The following is a 12,685-nucleotide window of genomic DNA, read 5'->3' as shown; positions in this document are numbered from 1 at the left end:
AGTTTCCTCATTAAGCACAGCAATATTTAGAACCACAGGTTTGAAAGGCACATTTCAATTCTGGAAATATTAATAGACTAGGAATAGAAAGACGCCCAGATCTTATACAGAATTAGCAACCATGACTGTGATCAAAACTCATGCTTCTCTTCAGTGGCCCATATAAAGACAAAATTCAATGAAAAGTTGGGATTGAACCATTACAACCTATGATATTTTCTTGCCAGTTTGAATAATGAAATGAAAACCTAAACGAAAATAGGGTGCTGCTATTTATAATGTTGACGCTGAAGATGTTCAACTTCATCTCAGTTGCATTCAGCAGCTACCATCCTATCACCCCAAGGGCGCATGACCTACTGCAGACATTTGTTTAATATAAAATCTTCAAGAGATCCGAGAGTTTACTGTTAAGTTTTCAGAATGGGCCTAGAAGTTACATTTCATATAGAGTTCCTTGCATGTCACATCTTTGCCAGATATTGGCATTTAATTTTTAAACTGAAAACGAATGTAGCCAGAAAACTTTACTAAACCCTTAACCAATCTATTCGAGGAAAGTTACTTTTAGCAGCACTGTAGGGGTTTTTTTATTACTTCTTTTCCCATCTATAGTTTGTATTTTCTGCTTTGCAGAAACATTGTTCATGGTTATGGGCTGCCATCCCATCTTTCCTTGTCTTCTCTTCCCTAGACTAAACAATGCCAATCCCTTCCATCCTCCCTCATGCTCCCTTTAGACTGTTGCTCATTCTTTCTACTCCCTTCTGGATTGTCTCCAGTGTGTCTACATTTTTTTTGAAGTATGGTGCCCAAAACAGTACTCCTTGACACTCTCCAGTGTCAAGGAGAGAATTACTTACTTTACACACCTTGTGTAGAACATTTGTACTCCAGGATCACTGTATTTTGCTTAAATTTGGTAATACTTGGTAAGTACAGGGAGCTTCTTTATTTATTAAACTGAAAAATGTATATTATTTGGAGCGAATCTTTCCTTGTGAAAGCTGGGCTCAGGTATAGTTTTGTGATCAGGGTCTTAAGGCCAGAAAGTTGTAAACATTTGTTTTACTTTATTACAGAGCATGCTAGTAAAGCAGAAGTTACCTCTGATTTACTGTACGAAATGGTCCCTTACTTACAGATCCTGTAGCAGGCACACACTGTTTTCAGAGACAGATGGCAACTGTCCTATTTTGTGTTTTATTAAAATAGCAACAAATGTTACCTAGCTTTCTACATACAGGTAGTGAGTTGAACTTGAGAAGAGCTTTGCCTCCAAGGAACACCAGAGCATCCATACCTTCTAGAGATGCACACTGTTACAAAGTATAAAGCCTTGTTACCATTATGTAGCTTTAAGCTGAAACAGTTTCATTAAAGTAAATTGCATTATTGTTAACCTGGATTTCACCATTAGCTCTAAGACCTTATAGGTAGCAATTTGTTGTTTACTGTTTATATTTGGTTTACCAAAAATAGTTAATGGTCTATAGAGGATAATGTAAATATTTATTCTAATAATTGATTAAAAAAACCCCAACCCTACTATTGCTTTATTGTGTTGCCTTAAATTGCATAATATTTTACAAAGAGGATTTGGGACAGATCTTAATGGGTTTTGCTACCAAAACTTGAGGATTATTTCCTGATGTGAGAGAAGGTGGGAAGGATGTAGAACAGCAATAAAAATGTCCTAATCATAGATAACTTACTCCTTATTCTTCCACAGATTTCTTGCATGGCATGAGCAAGTGACTTAACTCTCACGTGTCACCTTGTCTTTCATGAGCTATTTCAGAAAAAACATTCTTACTTTCATTCCAAAGCAAACTTTTTTTTTTCCTGTTTATTGTTGGAGAATTTTCTGTCTGTCTGACAATAGAGAAAGACCAAGAGACTTTGTCAGTTATCGTCATGTTAAAGTGGATTATACCCACTTTAATTTTGAGACATTATTAGCTTCAGAGGTGCAAAAAATTTACGCTCCTATGTTCTGGTCAGTACTTTTAAGCCAAATTTCAATTGGCTTTAAAGAAGAAGAAAAAAATAATAAAAGCACATCCACTGGTAGTGCTTAGCTGAATCAATAACAACCAGATAAATACCACCATATTTGTACCAGTGCAACTTTTACATACTCTCAGTTTATTTTGTTAAACAATGGTTTAAAATACATAAAAGCTTTGGGTAACAGATAAGTTATGGTGGTCAAAGTTTTAAGACAAGTATAGATAAACTTTTTTGATTTGGCTGCCATTCTGGTATTTCCTCAGCAAAAATAACATGGACGGATTCCCTTCTTTGCCCTAGCCCCATTTTGATGTTTTAATATATAAATAAATTACAATTTCTTTTGCTTCTAATCTGCTTTTTAAGCCAGCATTGACAAGTGGAGAAAAGGAATTTTGTGAATGTTCTGGAAAAAGTTACAAAAGTCTGCAGCAGCAATTTCCCCAAAATGAATGATTGTTTGGTATGTCTTCAGTACAGTCCACTGAAGATTTCTGTAATTTCCAAGGGTATAGATTATTATTCTAATCTTATTTACCCAACCTTGAAGTTAGCTCACTGATGTCATTGTCTTCAAGGCATAAACCACTGCCTATTGAACTCCACAGCTATTTCATTCATTCTTTTCTTTCAAGTAGTAGACTTGCTTACTAGTGCTGATATAAAAGTGGAATAATAATTTCAAATATACTTATTCTAGCTTATTCAGAGAAGAACAAGATTTGACCTGCAGTCCCACTTTTATTTTCCCATGTAAAGTCATACAGCTGTAATAAGCACTATGAGACTGTGAGACTAGATGGCTGAGAAAGTTCTATTTCGCTTGAGACTCACTGGCTTCTGTGAATCGACATAGGTGGTTAACAACACTAGCCCAACATGCTGAATTTGTTTCTTGTTTGACCAGTACCAACTGTAATAGATGTTTGACCTCTGGAAAATATTTGAGCAGTGTGACATGCAACATTTCAAGAATGGAGGAGTTAATAATACAAGTTTTTATTCACATCTATTTCCTTATTTGTATTTGAAATACTTCAGACTTTCACAGTTGAATACCATAGAGCTAGAGGCAATCACTGGAAGTCACGCAGAAAATGTCGCAGATATGGGACTCTATCTGCTAACAATTGCTGGAGGATGCTCACTGAGAAAGCTTGTGCATTCTCAAACAACTTTTTCTATTGCCTAATGCAAATTTTTCTTGTTGCAGCTTAAAACCACTGCTTTTTATTTTATGCCCATCAACATAAGTAATAGTTTGTTCCCTACTTTGTTGCTATCCTTTATGCATCTGAATACGATGAGGGATAAAGGGTCTTAATCCTCAACAGAGACAAGGCTGGCCATACAGGGCTGCCGTTAAGCCGGCCTCATCTGTTCCCACAAATCCATTTGTAGGTATGGAGTTTTAATGTGGACTTAAGTTAATAGTTTTTTGGGTTTGGGGTTTTTTTTTTCCTCAGTTAACTCCAACTATTTTCAGTTATATAACACACTTGAAATTGTATGTGTGTGAGACAGTCTGCATTCAGTAATGCAGCATCAGCAAATTCAGACCAAAGTTGTGAATGAACCAGACAGAGCACACCACAGCTTAGCTCCAGTCACGCCTTGATTTGTATTCTGTACCTCTCAGCCAAACGTGATTGTACCATCTCCCCAAACCTGAGCACAAGTTTTTAATCACTAGCTTGTGTCAGGAATTAATTTTCTCTAGAAATTACAGATTTGTGTAATTAAAATTCCATATGGTTTAAATCTCTTCCTAGAAGACAGCTGGCTGTGGAAGAGCACATTTTAGTAAGAGTTACACAGTAGAAGGCTACTCATGCAGCACTGACCGGGACAACTACAATGATCCCTAACTTAGAGTTAGTTAATTTGGAGTCACATTCATTTCCCCTGCAATTCTAGCAGCAGCACGAGCCTGCAAACTTATTCAGGATCCTGGACACCCACCTTCCCTGTGGAAGAAAGGTCACATATACTCTGTTCCATTCAAATTCTTTTCTGTCCTGGTTTTGGCTGAGATGATAGAGTTATTAATTTTCTTCCTAGCAGCTGGTATAGTGCTGTGATTTTGATTTAGGATGAGAATAATGTTGATAACACACTGATGTTTTTAGCTGTTGCCAAGCAGTCAAGGACTTTTCAACTTCTCGCACTGCCTTGCCAATGAGAGGGCAGGGGGCACACAATAAGCTGAGAGGGGACACAGCCAGGACAGTTGACCCAAATTGGCCACAGGGATATTCCATACCATATGACATCATGCTCAGTATATAACTGGGAGGTTGGCCAGGAGGTAGGGTGGCTCAGGAACTAGGTGAGCATTGGCTCTGGGTGGTGAGCAATGGTGCTGTGCATCACTTGTTTTGTATATTCTTTTATCATTATCTTCCTTTTTTGTCCTAGTAAACTGTCTTTATCTCATCCCACGAGTTTTACCTTCCCCCCTGCACCCCCATTTTTGATTCTTTCCTCCATGCCATTATGGGGGAGGGGGTGGAGTGAGCAAACAGCTGTGTGGTTTTTTTCAGCTGCCTGGCAGGTTAAACCATGATATTGTCTCATCTTGATACTGCTCTACACTAAATTTAAAGGGATGGAAAAGGCAGAGAGTGTAGCTCATTTATCCTGGAACACAGAAAACAAAGAGACTACTTGATCATTAGAATGGGTAAGTTGAATTAGCAAACAACATGCAACATAATACATTCTGAAACAATTAATTTGCTCAAAATACAATTAATTGTATTTTGAACCTGAAACTGCTTAGACCTAGTCCCGAAAAGTACCATCTCTCACAGAACTAGAAACTCGGGTTGTTCCATTTATAGCTTTTTATATCATTTAACCCTGCTACCTTGGACAAGAGATGCTCAGCAGATTTCCAAAAGAAAGAAGATGAGGGGTTGGGGCAGGGTGTGAGCATGAGGCATCAAGCCACAAGGTAATATTGGGCTGCTGTGAAAAATAATGTAGTTTTAGGCAAATTAAGACCATCTGTCATTGAAGTACACAAAAATGGGACTAAACGGCAAGAAACTCAACAACATAATAAACATTAGATAATGTGAGGAGGTTGGAGTGCAGTAAAGGTTTGACACAAGCTTTGTGAAGAACCCTATTCATTCACAGGGGAAAAAATTAGCTTCAGATCCACAGACATCTGGTTTTCTAAAATTGTAGGTAGAACCTTTCCATTGTCTACCACAAAAGAGTTTATTCACAATGGTGCTGTTCATTGCTTTCTTTCACTTATTTCTCATCCTTGACTACATAAGAGGAGTAGCCCAGAAAAGTCATGATACCATTGCAGGGATTGCATGGTTTGATCCACTGAAGTTAGCCCTGGCCTCCTCTTCCTTCCTGCATCTTGACAGTGCTTAAAACATCAGAGGAAAACCTCTTGAGGTGCTGGTGATAAGGTGGCCTGATCAGAAAGACTGAATATGACAGTCAGTCTTAACAGAGGAGACAGACCCATATCACCATCTGCCATCTTATGGCTTGAGAATAAAAAACATTTTTTTAAAAAAGCTTTTTTTTAATGTGGTCATTGTGCAGTGGATTTGGGGTGGGTGGGATGGTAACAGAATCAAATTGTACTTCCCCTCTCAACACTCCCTGATAGCAGGCAGCTCTGATGATAGGCCCTGAAGGGTAGAAGATACAATTCTAAATATTTTTAACCATGCCCTTGTTTTATCTGTATTATATTGAAATTAATGTGTTACATCCAGTAGTGTACATTGCAACTAAGTACATGTACTTCACTGCAGTCCAAGAACCCAGAACATTCCCTTGGTGGCATATTTCTGAAAGACTGAAAATGTCCTCTGCTCTTTACATATATAAGCCTCTCTGTATTTTAAAAACGGAAGTTGTAATCGTCCCACCAAGACCAAGTTCTGGTCTCAGATCTGCAAGAAGTCTGTCAGAAAGTGGTAAAACCAGAAGACAACAGAGTTCAGCTTCCCGTGAGCACACATCTTCCAGTGGTAAGTTATGGGTGATATAATTTCAGGACTCTGGCACTGGCAAAATGCATGCCAGACACAGGAAACCAAGAAAAATAAGACAAACCACAGAAGCCTCCAAAATTGTATCATTTTTTATAGTTTAGTAAGAAGATGGATGTTCTCACTGTGACTGACCTCCAAGAACTAGATTTTTAAGCCAATACAAATATTAGCTTATTTTAAGTCTCTGAACATTCATATAATATTAGACACAGGATTATCCAGCTTAGTTTTGATCAACGTTTTAGACCATTAACCAATCTCTACTTTGCTTAGCAACTCCACATCAGGAGAACAGGGGGTTTAAATTATGTTTTATACTGATTACCTTGTAAAAAACCCAACCAAACAAAAAATGTTCAATGGTTTCTTATACTTAGTAATCATAATGTCAGAAATCAGTGTTCTCTATATTTACTCTAGAAACAGCTTCTAAATCAATACTTATTTAGTTCTAGTTAAAAAGTTTTTTTAAAAGTGTCCATTGTAATTCAGGTGAACATTGAGGGTCTTGTGTTTGCTAATAAAAAATGGTTTTAATATACTCAAGTTAGCATTAACTAATTTTAAATGGTCTTGAACAGAGAAAAAAGCTAAGAGGTGAACTAATTAAAATTGTATTTAGTTTAGCCAAACCAGCTAATTGTTGAAAAAATGCTAATGATATAAACATGGCTGCTAATTGACCTCAAAACATCCACCTTCACATGCATTCACAGAATGCCTTGGAGAAACAATTACTTGCTGAATGCACATTTGCCAACTATTCTACTTAAAGCTATTTCTATTTGTGTCACATGAATGGTTTCTGTGACAGGCATTTTTCCCAGTTAGGTCATAAATTCTGAACAAGAGAATAATGAACAAGACAGCTATGGTCTGGATTTTCAGTAACATTACTTTCTGTACTAAATTTTAGTATTTGTAGCTGCTATTAACAGCCCCTATATAGCAAGAACTGTTTCAGCAGTTCCAGGTTTGACAACAATGCCAATTAACCAAGTTACGAAGTTGGTACTGCATTCTTGATACCCAGAATCAAGGCACTAACAACTCTACACACTGGAAGTGTATTTATTTAGGTTGAGAATAGTTCCCTCTTTGTCTGATGGGTATAAATACGAGATAAACATCTCCCCCTCCCCCCCGGCTATAAAGAATCACAATCACTAACTAAATGATCATTACACAATAAATGTATGTACAATCTCCGACTGAACGAATTGTAGGGAATCAAATCTAGAAGATGCTGAACCTCCCTGACATGCTGGTTCTTGGCTGAGTAGCAGTATTCCAAATGCATTCTGTTTGAGCACTTGCATGCAGAAGTAAACAGGAGAATTAAGTGTCAGTCCAAGTACAATAGAGCAGAATCTCCCCTGTCTACCACTTGACTTTACGGCAACATAGTACTGGTTAAGTAGGAAATACTGCCATTAGTCTAAAGAAGCCTTTAAGCAAGTCCTTAACCTTAATGTAATTTTTATTTTTTTCTTTGCATTAGTCTTGAACTGGTACTCTCCCAGCTGCATGATTGTATTTTAGTAAATTTCATATGTATCCATCCTGATTATTGAAGCTTCTCTTTGAACTAGATACATCAGAAAAAACGCGTGGACAAGGACAGTTTAAATTCTGGTTTTTGCATGCCTTCAACTCATCTACCAGAATAACACTTCATTGCAATTCAAAACTGGGTCACTTTTGGATAACAAATTTAGGCTCCATATAATAGAGAGTTACAAACAAGTAACTAATTAGGCTAGGATTTGGAATATGCCTCAAATCCTTTGTGTGTTTCTAGACACAAGCATTCTTCAAATCTCTGCAGACTTATCCTTAGAGAGTAGGACTGGACCATTTCTCATTCTCGTTACACAAACTGCAAAGCAAAGAGTGGGGAAATTAAGAAGTTTGCCCGAGGTAGCTTAGGTGACTGCAGAAAGGAGGAATTCCAATGGACTTCTACAGACATAGCAGTGATGTAAATATTTTGGTACACAAAACGATTCCAATTTATCCAGCTTGAAGAGAAGCAGTAAACATCTGGAGTAAACATGTGAAAAATGCCCTAGCCAATGCAATTCTTGATAACTTGGTTAAGTAACTATGAAACATTGTTAATATGTAATTTATTTTCTATTTACTACTTGCAGTTCTTTTACTTTAGAGTATCAGAAAAAAAAAAAAGCTTTTACGTACCTCCTTCTCTAAAAACAAGATTAAACAAGAAGGCTTTTCAAATACAGGGAACAGGAAGGGTAATTGTTTTTTTTTTTTTTTTAAAAAACTACCATAGTGCTGTAACAGTTAACTGCAAGCAGTGCAGAAATTAAAAATATATCATCAGGATTTTTAAGTTTCTAGGAAGCAGTCTTATTGGCCTTAAGTTTAAAAGCTCTGTTAAACAGAATAACACATCACATGCATTTTCAATGCAATACAACTCTGTTTTCCTCTCACTTGACAGCATTTTAAAATTATTGTTTGGAGAGTGCTAATTGGTAAGAATGTGGTAATATTTTTTTTTCCATTTTTCAAAAGTTTAGCTTAAAAATGAGACAGTAGGAAACTTCTCTGCTGTAGACAGCCAAGGAGTTTAGAGGTCTGTGTAAAATTATTTATTTAATTAATCTCATTTGTGACCAGCTCTGAATTGGCATAGAAGTTTACTTTGGGAGCAAGGGGCAAGCTGCACAGTTTTTTTTTTTTGTTACTACCAAGATAAGTAGTTTATTTTAAATAAACAAATACCAACCAACTAAAACAAACAAAAAAGCCTACAAAATATGGTAAGATCTAAGCCATGTCTCTTTCTCTTGCTACTATGGTGGTACTGACACCTTCTGGCAGTGAGTGAGGTGGCCAGACAAGAGCTTCTGATCCACTTCCAGCTGTAAAGAACTGCCAGAATTAAAATTCATTTGGCTTCAAAGTGGTAAATTCCACTATATTTCTGGAAGCTCTCTCACTCAGAGTTTAATAGTGAGTTCTGCTGAGTACTAACAGAAATTGTTAATGAGAAAAGATAATAATCATTTTGGAGAAACCAATATTATAATTAAATCCAATTAGTATGAGCTTAAGAGAAATACATTTAGTCACTCCTTTAATTTTTGTTTTTTCTCAAATGAGGTAACTAACAGATAAATATTGTTGAACTGACCTCCTTTAATACAGCAGACAAAAATAAGACAAGCCCATGGATAAAAGACAAGCTACACTTAAACTAAAAAGCAAATCCATCATTGGAGTGCTTGTGCTATTACAAGTGTTGCAATGATTGCTCCTTCACTTCAAGTACTTTAACTGGATGTTCTCTTAAAAAACAAACCCTGGTGCTCCCTGAAATACTAGACTTGAAACAAGCTAAACAAAATCCTAAATTCCTGTTTTACACAGGCTGTAAGGCAGTTCACATTAACCCCTAGTGTTTTTAAAGTAATGCAAAGAATAAACCTTCTAATCTTCCCAAACTCAGTCTTGTCCATGTTATTGGCACACTATGTACCTCAAACATTTAGAATGCCTTGCTCCAGGTCATATGTACATTTGTAACACTAAACACAGTTACTTCGAAGCCATTAAAGAATCCTTCCCTAAACCAGGACCTCACACAGGTATACGCCATGTTCCAAATCCAGAATTTTACATCTGTTAAAAGTAAGATTTTGCCTGGAGCACAGGAGTCTGGGGAGAATGAGAGCTATTGGAACAGAAACTAATCCTTCACACAAGGCAAGTCTCCCTGACAAGCATTTTTGTCCTACTGACCTAATGTTTCCTAGTCTCCTATTTGAAGGAAGAAAACGTGTAGTCCCACTTTCCAGAGAACTGGAGATCAACAGTACTCTCATACGGTGCACTTTGGGATGCATAAGCTGAACTCAGGAATGAGAACGAGGAAGAAGGTCCTACTCCAAATGGGGCAGGAACTCATGTCATTCACCACAGAACATTATTCTTCAGTCTAAAGTGAAGGCAAATATTTAGTTTTAAGAAGTGATCACAGATGATCAAAAAATCATAATAGAAGTAATTTAGATGCAGCATATACATAAAGTATCAGATTTTAAACAGATGTAATGGCATATTTTATGGTATTACATAAGCTATACAGGGCACAGTAGAGGTGCCCAATCTGTTTCTTACAGAAGTCATTAAATTTATGTCAAATTGATTTATGTTCTTGTAAAATCTGAAAATTCACTCTATGCCTAGAATAGGTATTCTGCTGACACAAAGAGTATGTAAACAGTTTTAAATACGTGCCTTAAGCATGGAACTCCTCAGTCTTTACTAGAATATTCTTGAATTGAGAAGACTGTTATATAGGATTTGTAATATTAAGAAAAATTCCTACTTAATACCTCTCATACAGTATTTCCATAGGAATCACCCCTATACTTAATACCTCGCTGTGCAAACACATCAGGAGAGGCAGCCCTTTCACTGCCAAGCCCAAAGGTGCGTAACCACATGAGAAAGCCATAAAAGCAACAAGAATATATTAATTTCTGGACTGCTACAACCAAATCCTGGGTTGCTGCAGCCAAATCCAAAATGACCTCTACTGTTCAGAAAGCTTTTCCCTCCTTTTTCTTCCCTCCTATGCTGATAATTTTGATACCATACCCCTCCTACACCAAGACATTGTTCACACAGTCAGCTGATAGTTATTCTTTGATGCAATTAGTAAAAGCAAAGAATTGTCTCCTAGCTTCACCATCTCAGAATTGTAACCTTTTTTGTTATCAAAGTTAACAAACACTAATTGATACATAAAATCTCAATACCATGAGCTTCTAGTACTTCATAAAGTAACAGCATGTCAATAATATACAAAAAGTGCCACACTATTGCAAATTCTATTCAAATGCTATTATTTAAATGTAATGACTATTTTTACAATGTTTGCAAAGTCTGATGCTCTTTCAATATTCTTCAGTCCTGTAAAAATTACTAACTACTGTACTGATTCATGAGAAAGACTCAGTTGAATTTGGACAAGTCACTAACCTACAGTTTCAAAACCGTTACTTGATTTGGATGATCACAGACTCTCATATGAATTCTCTGTGATACTGAATATTTGCAGTTCATATGACCATTCTGCTGAAGGCACGGCTAGTCAGCACTTCCTAAAGTGAAGCTTGATTAGACCACCATTAGTAAATTTAGTTTTTCCAGGACAGATTCCCTCTTTTAATAGGATATAATAATGTCATCCACTATGTAAGAATACTTTAAAGTCCTGCTGATAAAATTAGAGAATGTTAATTATAAAGAACTAAAAAAGTAAAAAGAATATTAGATTAAAAAGAAAACAACACACAAAGACATATGCCTCCAAGTTGCCATCTGCTTTCATTTCCTCCTACTCATTTCTTGTTTTCCAACCACCCTCATATCCTCCAAATGCCTGCTTTTTAAACCAACCAATCTCTTCTTCCTTCTCTCCATTTTTTTTCCCTTATTTTTTCATTTCACTGGGGCATGTTTTATTTTATCTCTACCACCCATCATAACCTGTAAAAATTTCTCTTATTTTGATACTGAATAATTTGTACTATGGAATATGACCCTACCCTGAGTCAATTTTAACTCAGGAATAAAGTCTTGCACAAATTCATTTGCATATATGTTATCATGTATCTTTCATAAAACAAATACCAAGAACTCCACATTCAACTATAAAACTTAGATGCTATTGTATACTTAATGCATTGTATACTTACACGTATTGTACTGAAGGCCTCTATTCTAATAGCTGCTTTCTGAAAAGAATTCCCTATAATGTGAAGTCAGAACCCAAGACCTCCAAAGCACAATCCAGAAATTATACAGAAGTGGTTTTAAGAAATCTACTTTAAGGCCATAGAATGCCATACAATCAAGAAGCACTTTTGCATGACTAATTCCCCTAATACTGACCATTGAAATAGCACTCCAGCATGTTATTACATGCCCTATGCCTTTTAAGGCATCACCAATTACAATTTTACTCTCTGTCCACACAGGAGTATACAGAAAAAAGCAACAGGGCACCACCCATGTGTGACAAAATAGTGTCAATATGGATGTATGTATAAAATTCGCTTTATTTCCTCTGATTCTCTCTTTGAAGAAGCTAGAGTAAAACAAGTGATAGTACCTTCAATAAATGAACTACAAGAACAGTTAAGGCAGTATTTGGAGGCAACAGAATTAGAAGAGGCAGTACAGCTTTCATACGTGTAGCTTGCACGTAAGATGTCCTTCGCATACTCCCTTAAAACTACCTGTCCTTGAAAATACAAACACAAGTAGTTTGTGTCTTCTGATGATCCACTAGAGAAGGAACAAGTGGCTCTGACTGAAGAGGCAGGCAACCGGCAAGGATGGACTGTACAAAGTAACCTTGCAACTCCCACACTGATAAATAAGCAATGGAGGAAACCTAACTATTTTTATGTTTTCCCTTCAAAAACTGATTCTGTCATTATGAACATATTTGTAGCAACAGATAAAAATTCATTCTAGGCAATAGTTCTATGACTAGAAACACAGGAACATTTATCCCTAGCCTTTATTTGTCACATCATACCTGAGACAAAAAAAACTCACTGAAGATCAATGTTAAAAACCCTGCTCTTCTGGAGTGG

General features: G+C 36.5%; 1 long non-coding RNA gene across 3 annotated transcripts in view; it reads left to right on the top strand.

The window, feature by feature from the left end:
- The window catches only part of LOC142601050 (uncharacterized), a 50,890-nt gene that overhangs the window by 2,562 nt on the left and 35,643 nt on the right, over positions 1–12,685 (top strand). The window lies entirely within an intron of this gene.

This window comes from Balearica regulorum, chromosome 3, assembly GCF_011004875.1.
Source record: "Balearica regulorum gibbericeps isolate bBalReg1 chromosome 3, bBalReg1.pri, whole genome shotgun sequence".
Taxonomy (NCBI): domain Eukaryota; kingdom Metazoa; phylum Chordata; class Aves; order Gruiformes; family Gruidae; genus Balearica; species Balearica regulorum.
Note: the sequence above shows the minus strand (reverse complement) of the source record. Positions and strands in the feature narration are given on the sequence as shown.